General features: G+C 45.3%; 1 protein-coding gene across 8 annotated transcripts in view; it reads right to left on the reverse strand.

The window, feature by feature from the left end:
- CDIP1 (cell death inducing p53 target 1) overlaps nucleotides 1–15,232 on the reverse strand; it is a 107,177-nt gene that overhangs the window by 60,493 nt on the left and 31,452 nt on the right. The window contains exon 2 of one of the 8 annotated variants that reach the window (XM_029576467.1): nucleotides 3,295–3,356. The exons of the other annotated variants lie outside the window; for them this stretch is intronic. The gene's annotated coding sequence lies outside the window, so the exon portion shown is untranslated. The remainder of the gene's footprint in view (nucleotides 1–3,294; nucleotides 3,357–15,232) is intronic. 8 annotated transcript variants of the gene reach the window in all.

Genomic DNA, 15,232 nt, shown 5'->3' on the forward strand with positions numbered 1-15,232 from the left:
ATGCTTGGACCTTATTTCAGTTACTGACCTTATGGATGCCGTCGACGGTGTTGGCGATGCTTTATCTCCAGATCCCTCCAGTTGATGTTTTTTCAGCAGGACTTTTTTTGTAATTCCTGCTGGGGATGATTTTGTAAACGTTGAAGGTGAAGGAAGGAGTTGTAGGTGAAAAAGATCTTCCATTTTTTCTTGCCTAGGTTTCCTTCCCTTCGGAGTCATTTCTCGACACTGCTGGCAGGACGAGATGTCATGTTTTTCGCCGAAACAGACGACACACTCTAGATGTGGATCAGGGATTGACATGGTCCGATTACAAATCGGGAATTTTTTAAAACCCGAAGCCATGTCAGTATCGACAGCCGTCGATGAAAACAGAAATTTTTGTGAGAGAAAAATATCGCTCTCACAAACATGAAAACGCTATCAATTTCTCACCGTCTGGTGAGAAAAAGGAGAGAGATCCCGCATGGGAGAAAATTCTTTGAAAAAAATTGACTTTTTCAGTCAGAAGTGAGTAAAGAAACTCACAGGGCTCCTTCTCCGCGATGCTTACAGCAGCGCGGAAAAACGAAGACTAGAGTGAGACCCCTGTGGCAGAGAATATCATGGCATGCTGGGCATGCTCAGTGGCCTCACAGTGCCAGTCAAAAGTTTCTAGAAACTTTGACAGAAGTTTTCCCGCAATAGGGCTCCGTCCGTGACGTCACCCATATGTGAGGACTAGCATTCTGCTTGTCCTGGGATAAAGAATTTAGCACTCTTTGCAAAGACAGAAGGAGATACCCTATAGGAGAATGAATCTAGCCTAATCCATTGTTTCATGGGCCAGGCCTGCATAGGATCAACCTATGGCATGGGATGGAAGCTAGTGGTATTGAAGCTTCCATGTTCTTTGTGAAGCCAGAACAGTTGTGACGAAAAAAACAGAAAGATAATACTAGCACAAGCCAAGGCTATTGAAATGCTAAAACTATGCCAAAGATTAGTTAGTATGTCAAAAGTCTGTATTAAATTTCAATTCTTTCTTCTTGTCTCAATTTACAAGAAATCATATGACTTGCAAGAATTGAGTCTTATTAGCATGTATGAGAAAATTAAAATAATAAACCAGTTAGAAAAGGTTTGCTTTTTTAAATCTGAGGTTAAGACCACTTAAATGGCTATGCCCATTGATTTATTTAGATCTGTTTTTTAGACCATACTTATGTGCAACTAGATTATTGAATGGCTTGTATTTGAAGCTATCCCAAAAACATTTAAGGGCATTACAAGTCATTCAACATGCTGCAGCTCATATGCTGACTGGAGTAGGACGAACAGATCTTATCCTCGTTATGTGCAACCTCTATTGGCTCCCAACTGGCATGAGAAGCAGATTTAAAATAGTGATTTTGGGACACAAAATGCTATATAGTGATTCTCCCAGTTCTTTGACAAATTGCCTTGAGCATCAGTTGCGATCTTCAGATACTCAGGTGGGCGACTGTATTATAAATTGCAAGAGACACATTTATGTGCATTTTCATATTCTACTCCAGTTCTCTGGAATGCATTACCTTTGGCACTTTGTAAAGAGAGGAACATAAAAGTTTTTCGAAAAAAAGGTGAAGGCATGGTATTTTTCTGAAGCATTAAAATTAAACATTAATTCCAAAAGGTTTTACTTCTTTTATTTTTTTTTTAAAGTGTTTGTGTATTGTTATTTATTGATTCTGATTATGTGTGTTGAAATATGAACTCCGCACTGAATATTAAAGCAGCTGCGGACTATAAGAATCTTAGGGGCTGATTTAAAAAAAATACACGCGCGCGAACAAAAGTATGCCGGATTTTAAAAGATACGCGTGTAGCCGCGCGTATCTTTTAAAATCCGGGGTCGGCGAGCGCAAAATCTGCAGCCTGCGCACGCCGAGCTGCACAACCTACCGCCATTCCCTCCGAGGCCGATCCGAAATCGGAGCGGCCTCAAAGGGAACTTTTTTTTTGTCGTCCCCCCCCCCACCTTTCCCCTATCTAACCCACTCCCCCCCAGCCCTACCTACATTCCCCCCCTACCTTGTTTCGTGGAGTAACTTGTGCGCGCCGGCTGGCCAGACCCCGACACAGGCCGCTGTGTCAGGGCACTCAGCCACGTCCCCGAACCGCCCCGGAGCGCAGGCACGCCCCCCGGACACGCCCCGGACTGCCCCTTTTATGAAGCCCCGGGACTTACGCGCGTCCCAGGGCTTTACGCACGCCGGTGGCCTATGCAAAATAGGTGCGCCGGCGCGCGAGTGCCTTATGCGCACAGGGCTTTTAAAATCTACCCCTTAATAAATAAAATAAAAATAAATGTAGCTGACTAGAAGGGCTTGAGAATTCTAAGCAGACGTTTACTCTGTATTGTTTGGTAAACACTGCTCCTTATAAGATATAATAAAAGGATTTTACTCATACTGGCTATTGGTATTCAGTGTTTACTAGCGTCTCCTACAGCTGAACATTGCTGTTGCCAGAGTTTTTTTTTTCTGTTTAGTGATAATGCAAAGTTTAGATGAAATATACAGAAAAAGAACCCTGCCAACAGTGTTCAGGTCCCTGATGTCACACTGTACAGCAGTGATAGAACTGAGCATGAGCATTAGATGCTTGCTATCGGCACTCAAGAAACTCACCAAGTGCGGGGCAATGGGTAAGCAGCAGCACTTTACACTACCAGGCAGAACATGGGTTCAATTTCGGAGTCCAGCTTCTGTTCTCTCATCTTCCTCCTGCCTCCCCCCCCCCCCCCCCCGACAACAGATTGGGGATGACACAGCCCCTGGGGAGGAGGGATTCTAATCATGGCACAATTGACCCTTCATGGCCAGGCACAGGGTGCATGTGTAGCAGGTTCTGGAGTAGCTGTGCTCTGTGGCTATTGCTACTGATGTCTGGAATAGGCTGGTGAAGCAAAAGCATTAAAAACTAGGGGGAAAAATCCTGGATAGTCATGAATGAACGTTCACAGTGTAGTAGCCCCATTAGAGGCAGCAGTAGGAAACAGCTGGGCTAAAGACACAAGATGGTTCACCTCGCAACTGATGTTAAATAGGTCAATCAACCTAGTCATCCTATGTGTTTGGCATTTTTGGCACCTGAGCTCAAATGGCATCCCCATCCCTGCAGCACAATGTCCCAGATTATAAAGAGATAGGACAGGAACAGCTGAGGAGTGTGGATCCATTAGAATAGTGCAGTTAAACTTTTATTCCCAGGATCCAGTGGAATAAAAACACACAGTATCCCATGACACCCGCAATAATATCTTCTAACCTGAGTTAGAAGAACAGTTTTAGCCATATGAGATGAGATTTAGGGACCCAAATATGAAGATCCTAGAGGAGAAACAGAAAGAGGGAGCAGGAGACATAAAATGACAGACATTTAAATTTCTCAAAAGGTATAAATACAGCACAAGAAACAACAGTTTTTTCAGAGGTCACAATTTGAGGCTTTATGGGTTAGACTGGAGCAACATCCAAACTAGTTCTTCACAAGTGGGGGTGGTAGAGACAAAAATGATGTTGCCTTAGGTACAAAATTACGGGCCGATACAGTAAGGAGCGGTAGGAAGAGCTGCGTTAGTGCCGGGCGCACCAGCGTTTGCCGCACGCACAGTCTGGCTCACCTACCGCTCGATACTGTATTTAAATAGCTTGCAAATGCAAGCCGCGTCCAAGAAGCGTCCGAGAAGGGTTAGGCCCGCGCAATCCATTTTACTGTATAGAGCGCTATTCAACACCTATACAGTAATCTGGGTGCGCTGGTACCTGTCATTTCCAATAACATTTGAAATGACAAATACCAGGAAGTGGACGGTTCTCCTACGCTCGGGATTGCCAGTTCTCTCTACCCTCCTCCCGAAGCAATGAAAGCGAAAAAGGAGAAAAGCGACCGTCACGGCGTGTGACGTCGGCGTTCGCTGATGCACTGCCTTGAGCGCTGGCGAAGGTGAATGAATGCAATTTGGGCACTCAAGGCAGTGCATCAGCGAACGCAGACGTCACACGCCGGGACGCCAAACGTAGTGACGTCACACCTTGAGCGGCCAAATTGCACGCACAGGCTGAACGCACGCAGGAGAAGTGGCCGCAGCTGGAGCGATCGTGTCAGAGGGCCCGTGCTGTCTTTCGCCGCCGGCTGTCCCCGGGAGGCAGGGGAGCCACGGTGCGTCTCCGGAGGAGGGCTGCAAGAAAAGTAAGTTACACTTCACATGTCGCTTTTCTCCTTTTTCGCTTTCGTTGCTTCGGGAGGAGGGTAGAGAGGACTGGGCTGCCCCTTTTTCGCTCACCGGCCAGGGCAGGTGAGCGAGGGCTGGGGGAAAGTTTGCTGCCTACCCTTACCCCTGCCTCTAACGCAGGGGTAAGGGTAGGCGGTAAGTTAGCAGGTTAAACGCGCGGCTAAACTGCAGGTTAAAAAGGCGATAGTCGGGGCGCGCGTTACTGAATGGGGGGGGGGGGGGGGGGAATAGCTAATCCGATCGTTTACATCTCACATACATGCCGCGGGCGGAAGGGGTTACTCGTTGATTTAAAGAGGCGGTAAGAATGGGTTAAAGGGGATAGTGGATCGCGGGTTGGGCTAACGCGGCCAAATTGTGAGTAAAAGGCGGGTTAGAAACAGGGTAACCGCAGCCGCACTTTACTGTATTGACCTGTAACAGATTGTAAGCTCTGTGGGGAGAGGGAAATACCTACAGTACCTTTGAAGTGCCGAAAAGCGGAATATAAAAATCTAAAGAAAATAAAGAAAAAAAAAAAAAGAGTCAAGAAAGCCAGGGATAAGCACAGAGGATCCCTCATTACAAAGAAGTCTGTGATCAACTAGGGTCTTAATTTACATAATGAGAATCCCATGAGGACTGGGCAAGCGAGTATTTCAGATTTTCTATGCTCAGAAATATTGAGTGCAGCTTCCAGTTAATATTTATTTATATCTTTTTTATACCGACATTCGTTTGCACATCACATTGGTTTACAGTGAAAGCTGAAAGGAAGTTACATCTGAAAAACTTTTAACATTCAATATTACAGGGTGGAAGAGATATAGGGCAGGCAGATAATAGGAACAGGTAAGAATAATTCAAACAGGTATAGAGTGCGGCAATATGTATAAATAACAGCTTTTTTGACAGTTATAGGCTAGTAATAATGGGAGGGAGGCAAACGATGACTTTATACAATATTAATGAAAAAGATCCAGGTTCCAACTTATAATCTTAGCTAGCAATGGCAAAAGGGAATTCATGAAATTACACGTGAGCACAAGACAGAAAAGAGACACTACTTACAGACTGAGCACAGTCGAAAGATTATCAAACTCTGCACTACAATCAAATCAACTGCAAAACGGAGTGAAATGAATCATAACAGAATTTTGAAGCCAATGCTATCAGTCACTTGGCCCTGTTGAGTACCAAATCCCAAAGTCGGATGCCGACATGCTTTATTTTACGTTTTGCTGTGCTCCATGGGGTGGAGATCTCAATGTTGTAATATGTGAAACTATAACAGGCACGTATGACATCAGTGTATCACTCAGCCTACTGGTGCCTGAGCTGCTGGAGACCATGTGCTGTTGGAAACAAAAGCCCATACAGCAGTTATTACCAATCACTAGAGTCTGTGCGCCTACCCCTATCCTGAATCATGAAGCAAATGTAGGCACACACTACAAATCACCTTAATGTCAATAAATACTTTGTAAATTTGCTATTGCAAAAGGAATTGTGAAGCCCAAAATGCACATACAGTATATAAAAATATTTTATTGGACAAACAAAAGATCTCAAGACCTTCCACAATACCCTACTATAGCACTTATATCCCTGACTCTAAGGTCACAAACAGTCCCAAAAGAGTGTCTTGATTGTCAGATACAGCCAAAAAAAAAGGCTAAAATTTACTACGCAAGAGCTGCATACAGTACAGAAATGATGGTGTGTGATAATGTCCTATAGACCAAGTGAAGATCACAAGGAATCCAGATAGCAACACAAACACAAGTCTTGGGAAATTCTTGCTGTACACTAGGTTTTGTTTACAGCAGCTGGAAATGGTGTTAAAGCACAGGCTGCCATACAGATTTCTGTCTATATCCTGGCTCACAGATGCCTGCAAGTGTAGGCTCCTGGGGTTCTTTTATTGAAAGAATGGTCTGTCACTTCTAGTGGGATCTTTTCTGCTTGATGACAAAGGTTCAAGCCATCTGTCAGATCTTTTTATAATTATAAGCAACGTTTCACTCACAAGCACAGCAAAGAGACATGCAACAACCCCAGCATAAAAAGAAAGAGAGCAAGACATCATATTTACTGATAAGGGAGTCTTCTGTAGCCACATCAACACTGGGTACGAACTTCTGAACAGTGGGAATATGCAAACCCGATCCTCAAGAACTGAAACTAGTTTGGTTTTCACTTCTCACTGTACCTTCAGAGTTCAGTAGTTGCTGTACTCAGCGCCCTGCTGTCCGTGGTATGTAGCCACTGCAGATGGAGGCCTATAGGCCCATTGTATTGAATGTGAAGGCCTATTTCAAGAGTGCCTAGATCTTTCTGTCTTGGGGATCTCTTAAGGCTGTCCCGCCTTCGACGGGACTGGACATTTTGCAGGTAACTGCTGATACAAGAGCATCTACCTTGGGCACCCCCAACAAAGTATTCTTCTCCTCTGGTGGCACACTTTCCCCATAAGCCTGCTTCCCTTCAAGCCTCCCTGAGAGGCATTCCACTCTGACAGCATCATGTCCTTCAGGGTCGTATGTAGGGGTAAGACTTTTAGAGGTTTGCGAATTCCCTGGAGGATAAGATCTCCTTCCGATTTGCCCTCTTCCAGAAATCTTTAGTGCTGCTAAAAATGTTAACAATTAAGGCAGGCAACTCCGCCATGCGGAACAGGTGGACAACTGAAGATTTTTTGTCCTCCTTGATGGAGCATGCTCCTTCTTCCTGAGAGTCAGAGTGGGTGGACTGATCCAATTCCAGCCCTAATGAGAGGGGACTCCTGGATGGGGGGACCTAGCCGAGGATCCTGAATCTCTTGGGGGCTAATTTAGGCGATTCCCTGCCTTCTGGGAGATAAGGTCTGGGTAGTACCTGGGAGATAAGGTCTGGGAGATAAGGTCTGGGAGATAAGGTCTGGGTAGTACCTGGGAGATAAGGTCTGGGAGATAAGGTCTGGGAGATAAGGTCTGGGAGATAAGGTCTGGGTAGACCTTCCTGGTTTCTGCATGGCCAAAAAGGCTTGATGCATAACAAGAACAAATTCTGCCAAAAAGTCCACAAGGGGTCCTGGAGTAGGCACACTGTGTGGGGCTGGGGTGATGTGGCTCCCCTCTGTATTCGCTTTAGCTTGCCACCCCCCACAGAAGCTATGGTGTGTGGGCCTGAATCACAAATAATATGGAAATATTATTCAGTGCTTCCACTGGACACAGTGCTGTACAAGATAAACATCTACAAAGCCCCAGCACCAAAATGCTGAGCACCTGGAAATGGGCACGAGAATGCTAGGTGGTTTACTGATGATCAGTGAGCTGCATTCAGTGCTCCAGCACTAAGTTGCACTACCAGGCCCTAATCCGGCAACCCTGCAACTGCAAAGGCTCGCCCTCTCCACACAAGGCTCTACCAAAAGATGATGAGATGCAGAAGTTTGATGCAGCTCAGACAAAAAAAAGAGAAGTAAAAAAAAAAAACCAGCTACAAAACAAGGAGAACCTTCAAACAAGACTAAGACCAACACTGCCCTGTCTCATAAACTAACGCTCCCTTTGCACAAAGAGCTGCCCACTGGGCTCACTACCTCAAGCCTGCCTAGTGGTGGTACCAGCCCTGAAAAATACCTACTGTACCTGAATGTAACTCACCTTGATCTACAACTAAATGTAAAAAAACAAAAAAGCAACTTACCACTCGACAGGATCAGTCCCCCTCCTCTAGCCATCAGAGTAACCCCCGAGTTGCGAAAGAAGCTAAAAACCTGGTTATTTGTAGCAGGTTTTCAGCCAGAATCTTAAATTACTCGACTTGGACTACTGAAACAAAACAAAACAAAAAGGAGCAAGTGCAGGGTGCATTATTTATTACCTTTTTACACTGAATTCCCAACCAGCTTACTGGTTTCATACCATCGGAGCAAGAACCTCAAATGCCGAACACAAACCTCATAGCGTACTCTCTATCTGCCCACTATATTACTTTTGTACCTATATTTGTACTGAATTTCCCCATTACCCATTGTCTTATATCCTTACTGTAGCTTTACTTGCTATATTGTAGAGACCACGTGATCTGATGCACGGGTAGGTCGCACGCCTAGCCCGCTCCCGATCCTCCCCCTCAAAACGGAGCCGTTTTCAGCCGCAAATTTTCAGCACAGGACAAAAAGCCTCACCTCGATTGTGGCTACCCAAACGGCGGCTTGCCGACTTCTGGCACGGCACCAGCGACATGTCCAGGAAGCCGCAGCAGGAAAAAAAAAGCTGCCGGGGAAGGCAGCTGAAACAAAGATGGCCGATGGGTCGAGTCTGAGTCAGCGCGGACAAACCCCCACCGGAGCTCTGGTAGAGGAGGTCACTAGCATTGTAGTGCAGGCTCTGGAAGACAGATTCGCAGCCCTCTCCCAGCAAATCTCCACAGGGAATGAAACAATGGCCGAAATAAATACAACAGGTAGAGGACACTCAGACAAGGATAGTGGGCCTGGAAACTGACTCCCAGGCCCTGCACCAAACACCAGAGCACCCTGGAACAGAAATGCGGGTGCTGGAAGCGAAGGTGGAGGACCTTGAGAATAGGACCCGCAGGAACAACTTGAGGTTCGTGGGCTTCCCTGAAGCTATCCCGGATAGGGATCTCGCCCCCCTTTTGGAGGGCTGGGTACTTGAAACACTGGGACTGCAGAACCTATGAGGCCAGTGCGTGGTGGAAAGGGTGCATCGCCTGGGAGCCCGTCAGTCAGGTGTTGCCAGACCTCGGGTGGTCATAGCCCGTTTCCTGAATTATACACATTTACTTTATTTATTTATTTAAAATCTTTTCTATACCGTCGCTAAGTTAAATACCATCGCAACGGTTTACATGTTGGCACATAAATTAAGGTGACTGAGTGCGTACTATAGTACATTCTAACAGGTGCCGCAAAAAGGTTCGGTTTCAATATATCAAAAGAACAAGCAATCAATTGAAAAAGTGAAGTAGGTCATGTCCAGGTGTGCCTTTACGGTACTAATCACTGGTAAAATTCTTATTCTTTGTATTTTACAATTATGTTTGTGGTGATAGAGCGCTGCACATTCTGAGAGTAGTGCAGTGTGTTGGTGCTCTTCTGCCTATTCCTGTATTTTTTTCTATTCTCCGGTCTCTTTATAGTATGCTTGTTTAAAAAGCCATGTTTTCTAAACTTTTCTTAAAGGTTTTGAGATAGTTTTGTAATCTGATCTCTACCGGCATTGTGTTCCAGAGTGTGGGGCCTGCTAAGGATAGAGCCCTCTCTCTCACTTGTGTTAGTCTTGCTGTTTTTACTGAAGGAATGGGTAGGAGTGCTTTATTCGCTGAACGAAGGTTTCTGTGTGGGACGTGTACTCTTAATGCTGTGTTTAACCAGTCTGCTTTTTCATCATGTATTAGTTTATGTATGCTACATAAGGCTTTGTGTTTTATTCTTTGTTCAATGGGTAACCAGTGTAATTCTGCTAGGGTTTCAGTTATATGGTCTCTCCTTTTTCCGGTTAGTATTCTAGCTGCTGTGTTTTGAAGTATTTGTAAGGGTCTTAGCGTTGTACTTGGGAGTCCTAGTAAAAGTGCATTACATTTGTCCATGCTGGAGAAAACTGGAGCCTGAAGTACTGTTCTGAAATTAGTTGGTGTTAGTAGTGGTTTTAGTTTTCTGAGGATCATGAGTTTTGCATAGCCTTCTTTTACTTTTAGCAATATGTGTTGTTTTAGATTTATTTCTGGGTCCATTATTATACCAAGGTTCTGTACTTTTTCGGCTAGTTCAATTTTTTGGCTGTTTTTGAGTATTAATGGGGTTTGAATGATCTCAATATTTTTCCGTTCCAGGTGCAGAAATTCTGTTTTTTCAATGTTAATCTCATAAAATGGCTATACTACAGGCCTACAGGAAAATAGCTGTGCTGGAATACGAGGGGGGGGGGGGAAATATTAATGTTTCAAGACTTCTCCGCAGCAGTGTCTGCGAAATGCAGGGAATTCTCTGAAATCTGCAATCTCTTGTTTAAGAAACGCATCACATTTTCTCTGCAATACCCAGCTACATTGCGGATGGAACACAACGGGGTCTGGCGCGTGTTCAATACAGCCAGTGGGGCTCGGCAGTTCTTGGACTCTAGTCTGGAGCCTGCGGTTATATAACTATGGTTACTTACGGGGGAAGCTCTCCCGAGACGGAACTATAGTAACGCTCTCGTTTGGGCGCCATGGATAAGCCTATCATGCCTGGCGAGCAGCTACAGCTGACAGGGTACCAAATGTGTATCTTTCTTAAAAGTTGTTGTTTCCTGGTTGTTTAATCTGTATACAGTTTGGGTGGGGGGGACCGGCACAGATTGAAAGGTGGTCTCCATCCCTTCCTTCCAGAAGGGTCTTCTGTTCATGGGGACAGAATACTTGCTATGTTGTAAACCTAAACCTTTTCTGTAATGCACTTTAGATATTTTGCTGGAAAAGCAAGAGAAAATAAACAATGATGAAGATGATCTTCCAAATGCAGATTCTCTTGGTATAACAGCTGACAGGGAGAACACACGGACTGATACAAAGAGGAGAACTAGAAGCTAGGGGACAAATCTCATTTATCTTAGTTATAACAACTGCGTATGCATTGTGTGTAATTCGCCGCGTACAGTGGATAGCGAGAACTACATAAACTTTTAATGATTAGGATGACCTAAAGAGTTTAATCCTAGTTCTGCTACTGACTCTCTCTAAATGACCATCAGGGATCAAAGGTTTCTACCTGAAATAGCAGCGTTACGGAGCAGCTCTTGTATTCTCACTAAAATACAAACCAGAAAGGAGTTCTTCTGTCACCAGACAGGATGCCTGACACAAGTCACCCGTGTGCAAGCATTCTGCACTCAGATCTTCACTGATTGCTCTTGATTTTCAAACCAGAGTTTAGGGGAACTGCATTGGTCCAATACAACTGGTTAGCAGTGTTGTCATTACATTTTCACCCTACTTCAGAAACTCTAAAACACTGAAAAGTTCCAGTGACAACCATCCTAGAAGCCACTGCAGGGATACTTCTAAAGCTTCCTCGGAACACGTGACAGCATTGTGTTTGGATGAAAGGCAACTCTATAAATACAAATTATCATGAATGTGCGCAGGCACTGTAGAGAGCAATCTCGTTAAGTGCTCTCCCAAGTGCTTGAAAATATTGTGCGACAGACTAATGTCGTCACAGCAATAAATAAGACACTAAATCAACAACTCTGGTAACCAGGAGTAAGTGCAGTGCTGCCAATGCTTCCTCACTGAAATGAATATTACTACACTACTATTAAATATTTATACAGCACTACAAGTGTATGCAGTGCTGTACAAATTCACTTAAGAGACAGTCCCTGCTTTGTGGAGCTTCTAATCTAGTTAAGACACCCAGACAAGACAAATAAGCATTTGGAGAGAATCAAAGGAAAGAAACAAACATAGGGCCATCCCTCCCTCCCTCCTCCCACACTGACTACTATGAACTTCTGGGCAAATTTTCCAGGTGCCTGAACGCACATCTTCAACCTTCTACAACCTATGGTGATGATTCTTTTTTTTTAAATTTATATTCTGCTTTTCACAGCACTTCAAAGTGGATTACAATCAGGTACTGTAGATATTTCCCTATCCCCAGAGGGCTTACAATCTAACAGGCCGATACAGTAAAAAACGCCCGCTCTCCCGGCGCGCGCACAGGACACTGTGCACGCGATAGAGTAAAAAAATTGATTTAAATTATGCCCAGCTAGTGTCCCTAGAGCCTCTTTTTGGACAGGAGCGGGTTTTACAGCCGACGCTCAATTTTGCCGGCATCGGTTCTCGAGCCCACTGACAGCCACGGGCTTGGAAACCAGACACCGGCAAAACTGAGCATCTGGTTTTCGGCCCGACAGCTGCTGGCCCATTTTAAATTTTTTCTTCTTTTTTTTTTTTATCCTTCGGGACCTCCGACTTAATATCGCTTGGCTGCACATTTTACTTACTATATCCCGATTGCATACCTAATAGGGCCATCAACATGCATTTGCATGTTGAGGGTGCTATTAGGTGCCGCGGGTTGGACGCGCGTTTTCCTCCCCTTACTGAATAAGGGGTAAGGGAAAACACGCGTCTGTATCAGCCTGTAAGTTTGTAGGTTTGTAAGTTTGAGGCAATGGAGGTTAAAGTGACTTGCCCAAGGTCACAAGGAGTGACAGCAGGACTCAAACCCTGGTCTCCTGGTTCATAGCCCACTGCTCTAACCACTAGGCTACTCCTCCACTCTAAGTTGATATTTATTCAACTAAGAATTATTGTTGATTGCTTTGTTATTTTAAAGTTAGTGGGTTTATTGTGAGATTAGGCATTAGTATTGCTTTAATTTCAAAATTTGTATATTTGTTTAAAAATTATCGATTTACCTCATTTCAACCCTTAGGGGCGGATTTTCATACTCCGCGAATAGGCCTACTTTTGTTTGCGCTCCAGGCGCAAACAAAAGTACGCTGGATTTTAGTAGATACGCGCGGAGCCGCGCGTATCTGCTAAAAACCTGGATCGGCGCGCGCAAGGCTATCGATTTTGTATAGCCGGCGCGCGCCGAACCGCGCAGCCTACCCCCGTTCCCTCCGAGGCCGCTCCGAAATCGGAGCGGCCTCGGAGGGAACTTCCTTTGCCCTCCCCTCACCTTCCCCTCCCTTCCCCTACCTAACCCACCCACCCGGCCCTGTCTAAGCGCCCCCCTTACCTTTGTCAGGGGATTTACGCCTCCCAGAGGGAGGCGTAAATCCCCGCGCGTCAGCGGGCCTCCTGCGCGCCGGGACGCGTCCTGGGGGCGGGTCCGGAGGGCGCGGCCACGCCCCCGGGCCGCCCCGGGCCGTAACCACGCCTCCGGGTCCGCCCCCGAAACGCTCCCGGCAAGCCCCCTAAACGCCGCGCGGTTCGGGCCCGCCCCCCTCGGAGAACCCCGGGACTTACGCGAGTCCCGGGGCTCTGCGCGCGCCGGGGAGCCTATGTAAAATAGGCTCACCGGCGCGCAGGGCCCTGCTCGCCTAAATCCGCCCGGTTTTGGGCGGATTTAGGCGAGCAGAGCTCTGAAAATCCGCCCCTTAATATGCACCTTCTACTGTGAACTGATGCTAATGATTTCTTACTATATGCTACCTATTATGTTGTACCCCATCTTGAGTGAATTTCTTATTCAAAAGGTGAAGTTACTTCTTACCTGATAATTTCCTTGCCTCAAAGTAAGGCGAGTCAGTCCACACCAGTGGGTTGTGCACTCCGACCAGCAGGTGGCGACGGAGAACAAAGACTCGCTGACGTCACCCTCCTATAGCTCTGCTCAGGTGCCAGCCAGCCAGTACTTCTCCAAAAGCAAACTATGGACACTAACCACTAAACATTAAGAATAATGTTGTATCCTAGAAATACTATTCCACTTAACCTTCTGGATTTTTTTTTTTCTCCTTAACACCACAAACAGGGAGGTTGCTACGGCAGGGACCAATTTTTCCCAATAATCCAAGTCTGTTTTGTTTTACGGTTTGGCCCTTGAGAGGTCTAGACTCTTTAAGGGAGGTTACTCGGGGGCAGTGGTGGAAATGCTTTTGAGAACGCACAAGTTTTTCATCTCCTTGACATATATTGGCATTTGGCGGGTGTTTAAGCATTGGTGTCAGAATCGCACTTCTTTGCCCGCTTCAGCGCCTGTTCTCTTAATCTTGGAATTTTTACAAGAAGGTCTGCGTGAGGGATTAGCCTTGAACATGCTGAAGGCGCAGGTGGCTGCTGTAGCGTGTTATCGGGGCTGCGTGCAGGGGAGACCGCTTTCTTCTCACCCTGAAGTATCTAGCTTCTTGAGGGGAATAAAAATCCCTTGTGGGTTTTGAATCTGGTTGTCTCCTTTCTGGTGAGTCTGACCTTTCGTCCTCTCCGTGGTATTTCCTTGCGGTTATGGACTCTGAAGACGGTGTTTTTGATTGCTATTTCTTCTGCAAGGCGGATTTCGGAATTGCAAGCCTTGTCGTGCAGAGATCCTTTCTTTTTTTTTAATCATCACTCCAAATAAGGTGTAGATTCGGACAGTACATAGTTGTGATGGAGAAGGTACAGAGAAGGGCTACCAAAATGATAAAGGGGCTGGAACAGCTCCCCTATGAGGAAAGGCTGAAGCAGTTAGGGCTGTTCAGCTTGGAGAAGATACACATCTACTCCTTCAAGACATCATGAGATGTCTTGAAGGAGTAGATGTGAATTGGTTGTTTACACTTTCGGATAATAAAAGGACTAGGGGGCACTCCATGAAGTTAGCAAGTAGCACATTTAAGACTAATCAGAGAAAATTCTTTTTCACTCAATGCACAATTAAGCTCTGGAATTTATTGGCAGAGGATGTGGTTAGTGCAGTTAGTGTAGCTGGGTTTAAAAAAGATTTGTATAAGATCTTGGAGAAGTCCATTTATTACTGGCATCAGTAGCATGGGATCTTCTTGGTGATTGGGTACTTGCCAGGTTCGGCTTCTGTTGAAACAGGATGCTGGGCTTGATGGACCCTTGCTCTGACCCAGCATGGCAATTTCTTGTGTTTTTTCTCATTAATGAAAGTTGTAGGAACAATGCCCAAAGAAACCTTTTGCGTGCTATCACTATGGGATACAAGATTATGCTGCATAAAATCAGATAAGGCACCAGTCAGTCTATCTTTAAGCCTTCTACAGCCTATCAGACCGCATTCTTATCAATAAGTGTGTTGTCTGACCATAAGCTGAATTAGCTCATTTAAAAAAAATGTTATATGGACTGGACACAGGTCATTTTGTAGCCCATTAATTAGCATTAATGACACTGAGAAACACAAACTAAGGCCTTTAAAAAGGCGAGATCATCATCAAGTAGCCATCATTAGATTCGATTTGACCCTAACCATTGCTTTTCAGCATCATTCTGCTGGTCAAGTCAGCTTCCCTCTTAAAGACACAGAAATAAAGT

The sequence above is a fragment of the Rhinatrema bivittatum genome, chromosome 14, assembly GCF_901001135.1.
Source record: "Rhinatrema bivittatum chromosome 14, aRhiBiv1.1, whole genome shotgun sequence".
NCBI classification, from domain to species: domain Eukaryota; kingdom Metazoa; phylum Chordata; class Amphibia; order Gymnophiona; family Rhinatrematidae; genus Rhinatrema; species Rhinatrema bivittatum.